Below are 14,189 nucleotides of genomic sequence, written 5' to 3'. Positions count from 1 at the left end.
GCTGCTGGAAGGTTAAACCCGCAGGCCCAAGATCGCGCCCCTCCCCAATCCCGTTCACTGCCCAATGAGGGCAGTGGGTGGGCCCTGGACCTACCCAGTCACGGAGACTTCCCCCTCAGTGTACTCACCCCGAAGGGAAGCAGCCCCCAAACGCAGGCAGGCCTGGGCCCAGCTCACCATGAGTACATGGTGGCTGGGGTCGGAATCTGAGCAAGACGCAGTATCTCCTTCTTAACATGATGAATACTGAACTTGAAATTCATTTGTAAATCCTCATTGTACCCCATTTCCCAGATGTAGCCCTCATTGGTTGAGGGTCTCAGAAGCAAGCCGTACCATCTAAAGCAATCTTAGGTCTAATCCTTTTGAGCAAGTAAAGGAGGTGCAAAAATAGATTTTGAAGTTTCATCAAAAATAGGTACTTGCACAGGTACTTGTAGGTGAAGGAAGAATATAAAGATGTGTTAGGTTAACTTCTGACTTCCAGAGATTACAATGTAAAAAAGTCTCAGCTAGAAACCAATTCAAAATTCTCTTGGGCTGAAATAAGCAGTGAAGATTTTTGTCTGCAAAGAATAAGACATATTTTAGTACATAAAGATAAAGGGGGGCCCGGCACAATAGCGTAGTGGTTAACGTGCTCACCTTGCACGTGCCGGGATCCTATATGGGTGCTGGTTCTAATCCCGGCAGCCCCACTTTGGATTGGCTCAGGCTCTAGCCATTGCGGCCACCTGGGGAGTGAACCATCGGACAGAAGATCTTCCTCTCTGTCTCTCCTCCTCTCTGTATATCTGCCTTTCCAATAAAAATTAATAAATTAAAAAAAAAGATAAAGGGAAAATATTACTTTATTCATTTATTCAATGACTCTTCTATTTGGGAAGATATTGTATTTAGCTGTAACCGAGCAGCAAAAACTAGGTAGTTCATACAAAACCTTTTGAGCATTGTCCTGCAGCCCTGGAGGCTGTCAAGTCCAAGAACTAGGTCCTTGGAAAGACTCCCTTGCTGATTCATGGACTTCTTGCTGTGTCCACACTGGGCAGAAGGGTTTAACTAACCTTCTGAGTGAACAAGGAGGAGGAGAGAGAGAAAGATCTTCCATCTGCTGGTTCACTGTTCTAATGCCTGCAGAAAGTGCTAAGCCAGGCCAAAACCAGGAGCTCTAAATTGAATCCGCTGCTGGGTGATGGGGACACAAACACTTGAGCCATCCTCTGCTGCCTCCTAGGATGTGCTTTAAGAAGAAGCTAGAATCAGAAGGGTCATTCCAACCCCGGGGACTCTGGTATGGGATATTGATATGCTTAGCATCTTAGGCACTGCACGGAACACTTGCCCTTGTTTTTTTGTTTTGTTTTTCTAATTTTAAAAAATTATTATTTAACAAATATTTGTTTTGCTAGAAACTCAGAACTAGATAGAGAGAGACATAGACAGAGATCTGGTGGTTCACTACCCAAATGGCCACAACAACCCAGAACTAGGAGCTTGTTCCGGGTCTCTCACATGATTGCAGGGATCCAAGGGTTTGTACCTTCTCTTCCTCCTCCTCTTCTTTCTTCTTCTTTTAAAGATTTATTTATTTTTATTGCAAAGTTAGATGTACAGAGAGGAGGAGAGACAGAGGAAGATCTTCTGTTTGTTGATTCACTCCCCAAGTGACCGCGATGGCTGGTGCTGAGCCAATCCAAAGCCAGGAGCCTAGAACTTCCTCCAGGTCTCCCACGCTGGTGCAGGGTCCCAAGGCTTTGGGCCATCCTCGACTGCTTTCCCAGGCCACAAGCAGGGAGCTGGATGGGAAGTGGGGCTGCCAGGATTAGAACTGGCGCCCATATGGGATGCTGGTGCGTTCAAGGTGAGGACTTTAACCATTAGGTTTCTCCACCCAGCCCTGCACCATCTTCTATTGTGCCTATATGGGATGTTGATGCAGCACCAGCCTCATATTTTTAAAGGGCACTAATCTAAGTTATGAAGACTCAACCCTCACAGCTGCCCCCACCTGCTAATTCCCTCACATTGGGGAATAAGATTTCAACATCTGAAGATTCAGCAACATGACATAGAAGGCTAAGCCTTTACCTATGACATTGGTATTCCATATGGGTTCAGGTTCATGTCCCAGCTGGTCCATTTCTCATCCAGCTGCATGTTGATTGCCTGGGAAAGCAGCTGATGATGGCTCAACCCCTTGGATCCTTGCACCCACATGAAAGACCTGGAAGAAACTCCTGGCTTCAGATCAGTTCAGCTCTGGCTGTTAAAACCATCTGGGATTGCACCAGTGGTTGGAAGATCTCTGTCCGTTTGTAAGTCTGCCCTTCAAATTAAGAAATAATTCTAAAGATTTAAAAAATTTTTAGCTTTTATTATTATTGGAAAGTCAGATACACAGAGAGGAGGAGAGACAGAGAGAAAGATCTTTCGTCTGATGATTCACTCTGCAGTGGCCACAACAGCCAGAGCTGCACCAATCCAAAGCTAGGAGTCTGGAGCCTCTTTTGGGTCTCCCACACAAGTGCAGGATCCCAAGGTTTTGGGCCATCCTTGACTGCTTTCTCAGGCCACAGGCAGAGAGCTGGATGGGAAGCAGGGCCACGGGGATTAGAACTGGCAGCCATATGGGATCCTGGCACATGCAAGGTGAGGACTTTAGTTGCTAAGGCTATCGTGCTGGGCCCAAAAAACAGAATATTTTTTTAAAAAAGATTTCTATATGTGAATATTGAGGAGAAAATTTTGGCTGAGGCATTAGAGTGAAATAATATTTTAAGATATGGAGAGCAACTTATTCACTCATGCGTCTGGTGTTTGTGGTTGGTTATCCAAGGCCTGTCAGAGCTGGGCAATGTGGCTGTTTGGTACTAGAAAGGGAGATTATGAAAAGGAAGACCTTCTCGGGGAGCTTCTAGTGTAACAAAGGAGTTATATAAGTAATCAAACAAGTATATCAAAGAAAGGAAGGAGCAGGTTTTGGCAAACTTTTTTTTTTTAAACTGTAGGGACAGATAACAAATACTTTTGTAGGCAAAGGCTTTGTAGACAAAGGTTTCTGCCATTCTAACCCCCAAACAGCCACAAATGGTACATAAAGGAATGCCATGGCTGTGTGCCGATACAAAAACACGTGGGCGTTGAAGTTGACAAAAGTCCATTGTTTGCTGGTTCATAATATAGCAGTCCCCCCCTTACCCTTGGGGGATATGTTGTTCTAAGTTCCCCAGTGGATGCCTGAAACTGCAGATAATATGAAACCCTATATATACTATGCTTTTTTTTTCCTATACATATATTCTTTTTTTTTTTTTAAGATTTATTCATTTTATTACAGCCAGATATACAGAGAGGAGGAGAGACAGAGAGGAAGATCTTCCGTTCGATGTTTCATTCCTCAAGTGAGCCGCAACGGCCGGTGCTGCGTCGATCCGAAGCCGGGAACCAGGAACCTCTTCTGGTCTCCCACGCGGGTGCAGGGTCCCAGTGCATTGGGCCGTCTTCGACTGCTTTCCCAGGCCACAAGCAGGGAGCTGGATGGGAAGTGGAGCTGCTGGGATTAGAACTGGCGCGCATATGGGATCCTGGGGCTTTCAAGGCGAGGACTTTAGCTGCTAGGCCACGGCACCGGGCCCCCTATACATATATTCTTATGATAAAGTTTAATTGATAAATTAAAGATTAATAATAAAATATATTATTATAAGTTACGTGATTGTGGCCTATTTCTCAAAATATCTTGCTGTGCTCTATTCATATCCTTGTGATGATGACACAGTGCCTACATGATGGAATCAAGTGAGGTGAATGACCGGCATTTTGACCATGGTGTTAGGCTGATACCTGTAGGTTACTTGAACATGAGCACTGAAATGCCTCAGTGCTTGACCTTACGACTGCAGTGACTATATATATATATATATGTGTGTGTGTGTGTGTGTGTGTAATCTCTCTCTCTATGTGTATGTGTGTATCGCATGGAGACCCTAGGGATGAATTGTGTACTACTTGGGCAGAGCAGAACAACATGAAATTCCATTATGCTACTTAAAAGTCTTCAATTTATGACTTATAAATTATTTATTACAGGCACTTTCCATTTATTATTTTCACACATTGACTGATTATAACTAAAGCCGTGGAAAGCAAAACTGAGTAAGAGGATCAGGGAGATAGTATGCAGAATACTAGAAGGCATCACAGTAAAGGTGACTTGGATATGGATAAAATGATAAGATCCCAAAGTTTTAAGCTTTTTTTTAAGGACATATTTATTTATTCATCTGTTATTTGAAAGGTAGATTTACAGAAAGAAGGAGAATCAGAGAGACAAAGATCTTCCATCTGCTGGCTCACTCACCAACTGGCTACAATGGCTGGAACTGAGCCGATCCAAAGCCAGGAGCCAGGAACCAGGAGCCAGGAGCTTCTTCTGGATTTCCTACGCAGGTGAAGGTCTCAAGAACATTGGTCATTCTCTGCTGGTTTCCCAAGCTGTAAGCAGGGTGCTGGATCAGAAGTGGAGCAGTCAGGATAGGGACCAGCGTCCATATGGGATGCTGGCACTTGCAGGTGGAGGATTTGCCTGTTGAGCCATAATGCCTGCTCTGGTTTTTAAAATGATATATATAATTTTATATACATATATGTTTGAAAAGCAGTGCATGAGAGAGATGGTGATAGCAACAGTAATAGTGGTAGAGGTAGAGATAGAAACAGAGACAGAAATAAAGCTAGATCTTCCATTCTCTAGTTTATTCTCCAACGGCCACAACAGTCAAGGTTAAGTTAGGCCAGGAGCATGGAACTTTTGTGCATGGTAAGGACCCAAGTAGTTGAGTCATCATTCACTGTAATTAGCAGGAGGCTGAATTGGAAGCGGAGCAGGTGGGACTTGAATTGGCACTCCTATCAAGGATGCCAGGGTCACAAACAGTGGCTTAACCCACTGTGCAACAATGTTGGGCCCCTCTGTTGACTTTAACAGGCACCCAAGCATCAAGAGACTGTTCTGATCATTGGTCCACACTCACACAGCCCTATGTCAGCAAGCATGGTTTGGTCAAACCTAGCAGTTTGATACACTGAAATAATGTCTGGAGCTACCACCTTTCTCTGGTCATTTTATTGCTTTCTCTCAGATCTTGCTTCTTCCCTAGTACATTGTTTTTGATCTCCAATCTTCCCAATATAGATGAAAGCTTACCTTCTTCTCTTCTCTTTTTGGGGTCTTCCCGTCCTTTCCCTAGCTTGAACACCTACTTAATCTTCTCAATAGGCTTAGCAGTTTATAAGCATCCAGAAAGGTATCTGGCTTCTAATAGCCTCTGCTCTTGGAGCTGTAAGTACTGTGTCAAAGGAATGCAAAGGGCCTGTTAGATTGGAATGGGGATGATATGGATATACAGGTAATAAAACGTTATTTATATTCCAGAAATTCACCATATCAACATTTTTAAAAAGGTTTATTTATTTGTTTTACAGAGGGAGAGAGAGAGAGAGAGAGACAGAGACAGAGACAGAGACAGACTGAGAGAGATCTTTCATCCACTGGATCCACTGGTTCACTCTCCAGATGGCTTCAACAATTGACACTGGGCCAGGTTGAAACTAGGAGTCAAGAGTTTATTTTGGGTCTCCCAAGTGGGCAGCAGGGGCTCAAGAACTTAAGCCATCCTCTGCTGCTTTTCCCAGCCCATTAGCAAGAAGCTGGATCAGAAGTGGAGCAGCTGGGACAAGAATCAGTAGGCATATGGGATGCTGGCATTGCAGGTGGTGGTTTTACCCACTGTGCCCAAAATGCCAGTCCCCTATGACCATTTGTTAGGAAGGAAGTCTAAATTGAAAGTGGAAAGGCAGCAAATTATTTTGTAGAGATAATGAGAAGTCTGGCTTTTTTTTTTTTTTTTTTTTTTTTGGTATTCTTAAAGTATGAATGTGTTGGCAATTTGGTTTTTAGTCTGGCAGTGTGAGAGGTCCTGGAAGCTTTAAAGAGGTAGGGCACAGTGGGAGGTATTTCCATCATGGAGAGGCTGCCCTGAGAGGGGTTAGGAAGGAATTAAGGTTGCTCTGGTGAGACCACTAAGAGACTGAGTCTTTTAGAGTGAGCCTACACTAAGAATCATGCTCTTCTCTGGTTTTTGTGATTGTTGCCTCTCACGCTTGCACACAGTTGTGTCATGAGTTCATCCCCTAGGTCCTCAGTAGGCTGCAATAATGGGCTAAGAGATCTCAGATTTCTGTTCTCAATAGCTGTGAGTTAAATAAACTTTATGAAGTTAGCCTGCTTGGATAGTTTGTTACAGTGGTAGATTATGGACTTATACACCAAGCCAAGAGTTTTGGACTTCTCATAGATAGTGGACAATGATAGATCTTTACCATAGAATATTCTGGAAACAATATATAAGGTGATTCAAGGACTAAAGCTACCAAATAGGCTGATGGATATAGTCCAGTTATGCACATTTGAAGAACCTGAATTGGAAAATTTGATATCAATGTGAAGCAAGAGACATGTTAAATGTGTTCAGAAAAAGGATTGAGAAGAGCTTAGCGTTTGACTTGATATGGAAGGATTCTGAGGAATTGGAATCCAAAATTTTGAAGTTCTTGATGTCACCCAATTTATAAATCCACCCAGGGACACTCAGTCATATCAAGAAATGTTATGCCTGACCTCATTTATACTGCTAACTTCTCTGAGCTTCTGACAATATTAAAAGTCCCTGGGACCTGGCAGGATAGCCTAACAGTGAAATCCTTACCTTGCACCCACTGGGATCTGATGTAGGTGCCTGTTTGTGTCCTGCCTGCTCCAGGGCCCAGGGCCTTTGAACTCTGTGTCCATGAGAAGACATGGAAGAGGATCCTGACTCCTGGCTTCAGATCAGTGCAGCTCTGGCGATTGTGGCCACTTGGGGAGTGAACCAGTGGATGGAAGATTTCTCTCTCTCTCTCGATCTGACTTTCCCATAAAGATAAACAAATCTTTTTTAAAAAAATCCTTAGCATTGTTCAAACTCTTTTAGTCTCTCACCTGTGCTTTGACTACAGGAGACCCTGCTTTGTTTTCTAAGTTACCTAAACTGAGTATATTCCAAGTGAAAATTTTCTTTATTTTTTTGAAAATAGATTTTTCAGTTCTCACATTTTTTCTAGTGTAAGCCATTTCCCTATTAGGTTCCATATCCCAAACCACATTTCCATATTTACTCCTTCCTTTTCTTTCATTCTTTCTATATACACGTCATCAGATCTGCCAGAGGCCAGCTCCAGCCGAGTTTGGAGTTGAGAAGGGTGTGTAGAGTCAGCGAAAAGAAAAGATACGGACACTGTCACTTGGTACCCTCTCGTAAGAGCTCAAGAAGCTGTCATTTTTATTTACTCAGACACATCACACGCCTCTGCACAAACATTTGATTTTACTGTCTTTAACTTTAAAACTAAGCCGGCATGCACAGATGTTCAATTAATTAAATTTTTACTTCATGGTCAGCCAGGTACTCTCTTTTTTTTTTTATTAATTACATTGTATTATGTGACACAGTTTTATAGGCACTGGGATTCTCCCCACACCTCCCCAAATCCTCCCCCATGGTGGATTCCTCCACCTTGTTGCGTTACCACAGTTCAAGTTCAGTTGAGATTCTTTCATTGCAAGCATATATGAAGCATAGAGTCCAGCATCTTGTTGTCTAGATAAGTTTAACAGTTTCTTGGGGAGACCATCTCTCAGCCAGGTACTCTTAAAGATAATTCCGTAAGTTACTATAATCAGTTTCTTCAAAGTAAGTCATTATTTATTCTTCAGTAGTAGCCATTGGACAAGAGCCAGGACTCCAAGGCCAAGACACATATGATTACCTACTAATCAGTGACACATTCCTACTACATTTCTATTTCCACAACTTGCCCATCAATTCATGGGAGAAATATGTCACAAGGGAAAAAACATAAAAATCCAAGGCAAAAGTTTCAAATATTAAATCCCCCTTCAACTACAGGCTCTATAACCCCAGAAACAATCAAACAATAATTAAAAGCATATCTCTATAATATTAATAAAAGTATCCTTTAATTCCTCTAGCCAAAAGGTATATAAGAAGCTAAAACAGATACATTTCCTATGTCCAAATAATTGCAAGGACAGGCTAGCCTTTAAGATCACAGTAACTGTGTTCATCGCCATAGCAGTTTCAGCTCATTTTCCCATCACTTTCATCAATATTTAGGATACTTATCAAGCCCTTTCCCAGAAGGTGCATAGGCTACGTGTCTGGGCCAGATTCTGAGGCAATGGTTAGGCACATAATAAGGTGTCCAGAAATGGCATGGGTTTAATTGTGCTCCTGTGTGTAAATTGTTAAAGGCCCACTCACCAAGACATTATCAGCTCACATGAGTTGCAATACCTATCTCACAAGGGCAAAAAACAACACCTCAATGGATTACAGAATTCTTCGTGGGGTGGTTAAGTGTCCATGTAAAGGAGGTGAAACTGCGTTGAGTTGTTGGAGAGACATCCGCCAGGACTTACAATACAGTTGGAAGCTCCTCAAGGTCTAGCCAACAAGGGAGCTGTTCTCTTCATACTTTTGTGTCATCCACACCCACTGCACGGACCCAGCACAGATCCTCTGGTTCTTCAAAGTGATTTGCATGTTAGCCACTTTCCTTCATTTTTACGCAAGACCTTGTTACCCCACACGTAAACAACTGCAGTATGTGTATAGTCATGGAGAGGAGAGAATTGTCTTCCAGTTGCTAAGGCGTGTTGTGTTGTCCGGCTTACACTTGGTTGTTGATATATGTTCTTTGAATGAATCTGGCCATTCAAAAATTACTGACATCTCTCCTTACTTATAGGCTTGCAATGTGTTTTACCCAACTTCCAGTAATTTTGATGATGCTGTTTTCTTTGTCTGGAGTCCCTTCCTTTGTCTCCCCCCTCTAGTATTCTCTCCTGCTAACCCTGTTCCCTTTAGCTGTATCAGCCCATATGCATTTCTTTTTTTAATGAATATTTGAGATTTTTAAGGATTTATTTTTATTGGAAAGGCAGATTTACAGAGAAAAGGAGAGACAGAAAAAGATCTTCTATCCACTGGTTCACTCCCCAAGTAGCCACAACGGCCAGAGCTTCACTGATCTGAAGCCAGGAACCAGGAGCTTCGTCCAGGTCTCCTACATGGGTGCAGGCTGCCAAGGTTTTGGGCTGTCCTCCATGGCTTTCTGAGGCCACAAGCAGGCAGGGAGCTGGATGAGAAATAGAGCAGTTGGGACGTGAACTGGTGCCCACATGGGAACATGGTATTTGTAAGGCAAGAATTTAGCCATTGAGCCATAGTGCCAGGCCCAGCCCATATGAATTCAACTCTTTTCTGCACTCACACTTAATTTCAGTCATGCCATTTAGTGTATCAAACAATTTTAATTGTAGCGTGAATTTTTTTTCCTTCAGCTAACTGGAGAGATTGCTGAAGACAGAAATGACTGAGTTGCATACATTCTTACTTATTGATAACATATGCTTTAAAACTTACTTAACAAGCTGTATTTAATAACTTGAAAGAGTCTGATGGCCACTACTTGAGGATGAATTTTGCTGAAAACCAAATATTGCTGCTCATAGATAAACTCAAGATCTATTGGCTTTAAAACCAAGTGTTTGAAATGCTACGTTGTTTATTAATGTGAACCATGATTGTTTTTGGTTTCTAAAGGTTTTCACAACGCAAGGGGAAGTCACCCATTTGCTTGTGTGTTACCACAAGGCCTAACTGGTTTTACTTTGACATTCTTGAATTTCCTTATTTGCCTTCTGCATAGTTTTTAGCAATTAGAACAGCTATTTTCAATGTTATAACTAGGGCAGTGAAACCTAATGCAACTGGTTTGGGACATGGGGATTTTCCACTTGGTTCTATTGGAAACTCCCTCCAAGCTCAGAGTTAGGTCTTAGAAACATGACTTCTCTGGTGCCACACAGTGGGCACAAAAGTGTTTATGTTCGAAGAGTTCTAAGAGGTAACTTCCCAGATGCCCAAACCCAGAGGCCTAGATAAAGATGGTACACATGTTTACCACAGTAATATTTAGAAATCTTATTCTAAGTGAAGATACAGTTCTCTAAATTCAGTGAAGGTTCTGTAAATAGTTCATTTGGAAGATTTTGCTTTCATTTATCCGCAGAGCTTCTTATATATAATTTTATAAAAGTTTAGAGAAAGAGAGAGCTCTTTCAGCTGCTGCTTTACTCTCCAGATTGCCACTACAACCAGAGCTGGGCTGGTCTGAGCTGGGAATCAGCAGCTTCTTCTGGATCTGCTTTGTGGGTGAAGGGTCTCAAGGCCTTAGGCCATGCTTTGCTGCTTGCCAAGGCTATTAGCCAGGAACTGGATCAGAGAGGTAGAGTAGCCAGGACTCAAACTGGTACCCATACAGGATGTCAGCACGGCAAGTGAAGGATTAACTTGCTATGCCACGGCACCAGCCCCACTTCTGATCTTTTGATGGAGATTTTTCTGAATCTAACTTTTGATAGTGCAGTGATTTTCAGAGTGTGGTTCCCAGACAGCAGCATCAGCATGATTTGGGCTCTGGTTAGGAACGCAAATTCTGGGGTTCCATCCCAGAACTGACTATAACAGAGACTTTGAGGGTAGGTCCAAGGAACCTATGCTTTTAATAAACCTGTTAGTTGATTCTGATTCATGTTAAAACTTGAAAATTGCTGTTTAAATTCACCATGTTCATATTATAGATTGGGAAACTAAGGATCAGTAAAAGTGGCTTGAGATAGGACACACAACTTATAAGTGCTTGTCATTATATTTACCAATCCATATTGAAGGCAAACTACCAACATCAATTATTAATAGCTGATTATCAAACTGATAAGAAAAGATACTACACATGATCTTACCCAAAAGGCCGAGAAGCGATAATAGCTAATTATAATATAAACTTGTTCTCATATTTTCATTTAGCATGTGCCTTCCTAAGTTTAGAAGTAATTATTTCAGATACTAAGTATTCACCAACCCTAAGTTTCACCCTAAAAACACAACTTGTTTCAATCATAAACTGTGGAGTGTACAAGCGTATGCTGTATTCCAAAGTTCATAGTGTTGGGAACTATAACGTTTTTAATTTGCAAACAGGGCCTTTTGTACAATTTTCTCTGTGGCATATTTTATCCTTCAAATTTTCAAACCATTTTATGTTAAATTGAGGGATACTTTCTAACAAAGAAATCTCTGAAATCAAGTTGTGGAGCAATATATATTTTATTTAGTCCATTTCATCTTTGAAATATACCCACACCATAAAATCTACAGCTCCAAATGTCCAATTCAACAAGCTTTGCCAATGAACACATGCAACCATCCTCCAGCATACCAAACACCGTCCTCAGCCGAGAAAACGCCGGTGCTCTCCTGCAGGCAGCTGTGACCCACGTCTCTGTCTGCCATCATGTTCTGATTTCTGTCACTGCAGAATCATTACTCCTCTGTTTAGATTTCAAGAAATGAAATCACACAGGAGGTATTCATTGATTAGAAAAAGATTTGTTTTTGAGATCCATTCATGCCGCATGTCACAGTGTTCATTTTTTATTGTTGGTTAGGATTTGATTTTTTTAAAGATTTATTTTTATTGGACAGTCAGATACACAGAGAGAAGGAGAGACAGAGAGGAAGATCTTCTGTTTGATGGTTCACTCCCCAAGTGGCCACAACAGCTAGAGCTGAGCCAATCCAAAGCCTGGAGTCAGGAGCCTCTTCTGGGTCTCACACATGGGTGCAGGGTCCCAAGGCTTTGGGCCATTCTGGACTGCTTTCCCAGGCCACAGGCAGGGAGCTGGATGGGAAGTGGAGCTGCCGGGATTAGAACCGGTGCCCATATGGGATCCCCCGCACGTGTGAAGCTAGGACTTAGCCTCTAGGCTTCTGCGCCAGGCCCTATTGTTGTTAGTTTTAGATGTATATACCAAAATGTGTCTATCCTTCCTTTTTTTAGTAACAATTTTTTTTCTTATGACAAAAGCAATACATACTTATTGTAGAAAATTACAGGCTACAAATTAGTTAAAAAGGAAAGTAAATATCTATATTCTACACTCTAGACATCATATCTTCTTTGGACTCTTATTCATATAAGCGGTTTACATTGTTACATTATATAAATGTATACATTGTTTACATTGTTTACATTATATAAATGTTATCATTTATATAATTATTGTATAAATGTTATGATTTACAATAATAGTTATCATTCCTATTATAAAAATCCTCATTTGGTTTACGTTTTATCTACTTAGATCCTGTTAGTGTTAGATGGATATAACTTTTAAGTATATTTTCTAACTTAAGATTTAATGGTAATCCCTGAAGTCCACAGTCATTGCCAAAAATTCAAATGCTATGCAATAGTCAGAATAAAAAGAATATGTCTTTAGCACGACTCTGCCCCCTACCTCCCAAAGTAGCTAATGTTAACTACAATCTGAAGTAAGGCCTCTGATGGGCCTCATGACATGCTGAATTATTATATTCTTTCTCTTAAGTGTGAAATTTTGAAGTTTTGTTATCTACACACCAGTAATTTCTTAATTGTGATTTCATTATTTTTGATAGTAAATGCTCGTTTTAGGACTAGTTCTATATGATAGCTTACCATCCACTTTGTGACAAAGGCTTTAAATATTTTCTCTAGGAGAGGATAGAGTGCTCCCTTCAAATTTTCTTCAGTTGTTGGGTGGGAATATTATTTCTACCTGTTATTGGAAGTTTATATATATATGTGTATGTATATAGATATATAATTCTTTCATTATATTGGTCTTTACCTACATTCTTAATAATAAATTGCCTTTTCATTTGTACTGATTTGTATTGCTCCACAAAGTTATCCATCAGACATAAAATCCTGTTAAGTAACAGAATAACACAAGGTGTTAATCCAGGGCTTGCTGCTGAGTAATTGACAAATGCTCATTAGCATTTTCAAAATAGGAAAAATATCCACTTACTTTGATAAAGATGACTAATCTCTCACACAGCACTTTCATGGGCCATTTGTCCTAGTTGTTCTGTAGAACAATAGTGAAGACATGGTGCAGTAGGGTACTACTCAGGAGGCTACCTTGCTGTCCATCAGAGTGCGCTTAGGAACTCCTGGTCTTTTTTTTTTTTTCTTTCAGATTTATTCATTTTTATTGGAAAGTCAGGTATACAGAGAGGAGAGTCAGAGAGGAAGATTTTTTTCCATCTACTGATTCACTCCTCAAGTGGCCACAACAGCCAGAGCTGAGTGGATTTGAAGCCAGGAGCCAGGAGCCTCTTCGGGGTCTCCCACATGGGTGCAGGGTCCCAAGGCTTTGGGCCATCCTCTATTGCATTTTCAGGCCACAAGCAGTGAGCTAGTTGGACAGCAAGGTTCATGGATTAGAACCAATGCCCATATAGGATTCCGGAGCATGCAAGGCAAGTACTTTAGCCACTAGGCTGCAGCACTGGGCCCACTTCTGGTCTTGAAATCACTGTTAAGTCCAAAGATTGTGGATCAACTTTTCCTCCATTCCTCTTTCCCTTTCCCTCCCTCCTTCTTCCCTTTGTTTCCTTTCTTTTCTCTCTTTTTCTCTTTTAAGATTTACTTATATACTTGAAAGTCAGAGCTACATGGATTTTAGAGATATTCCACCCACTGCTTCATTCCCTAAATGGCGGCCATGGTCAGGGCTGCTCTGAAGCCTGGAGCCAGGACCTTTTTCTGGGTCTTCCATATGGGTCCAGTGGCCCAAAGACTTGGGTCATCCTCCATTGCTCTCCCAGGCACATAAGCACAGAGGTGGCTAGCAAGTGGAGTAGCCAGGATTAGAAGGTGGTGGCTTTACCCTCTGTGGACCTCTGCGTAACTTCTTTTGACTTTGAAATTCACATATTTAGAGGTAAGCAATAATGCCGCTGTAGCTTTACTTGGAATTCTACTTTACAATCTTGGTTTTGGGGGTCAGAATATGCATATTTAGATGAAATTACATATGTAAAATTCTCACAGTGAAGCTGTAGTATTTGTTTTGTTGATTAGGATAACACAATCTTAATGTGTACAGAGTCTCAGAATGTTTTAATGTTACTTTAAAATGTTCAACTATTGTAATATTATACTAGCAACAACAT

The 14,189-nt window shown here is 41.3% G+C and overlaps 1 protein-coding gene and 1 pseudogene across 3 annotated transcripts in view; one reads left to right on the top strand and one right to left on the bottom strand.

The window, feature by feature from the left end:
• PDE4DIP (phosphodiesterase 4D interacting protein) overlaps window positions 1-14,189 on the top strand; it is a 241,637-nt gene that overhangs the window by 147,393 nt on the left and 80,055 nt on the right. The gene's annotated exons all lie outside the window — the stretch shown is intronic.
• Window positions 10,816-10,947, bottom strand: LOC118758608 (U2 spliceosomal RNA; annotated as a pseudogene).

The sequence above is a fragment of the Ochotona princeps genome, chromosome 2 (genome assembly GCF_030435755.1).
Source record: "Ochotona princeps isolate mOchPri1 chromosome 2, mOchPri1.hap1, whole genome shotgun sequence".
In the NCBI taxonomy this organism is placed as follows: Eukaryota; Metazoa; Chordata; class Mammalia; order Lagomorpha; family Ochotonidae; genus Ochotona; species Ochotona princeps.
This window is presented reverse-complemented; position numbering and strand designations above follow the sequence as displayed.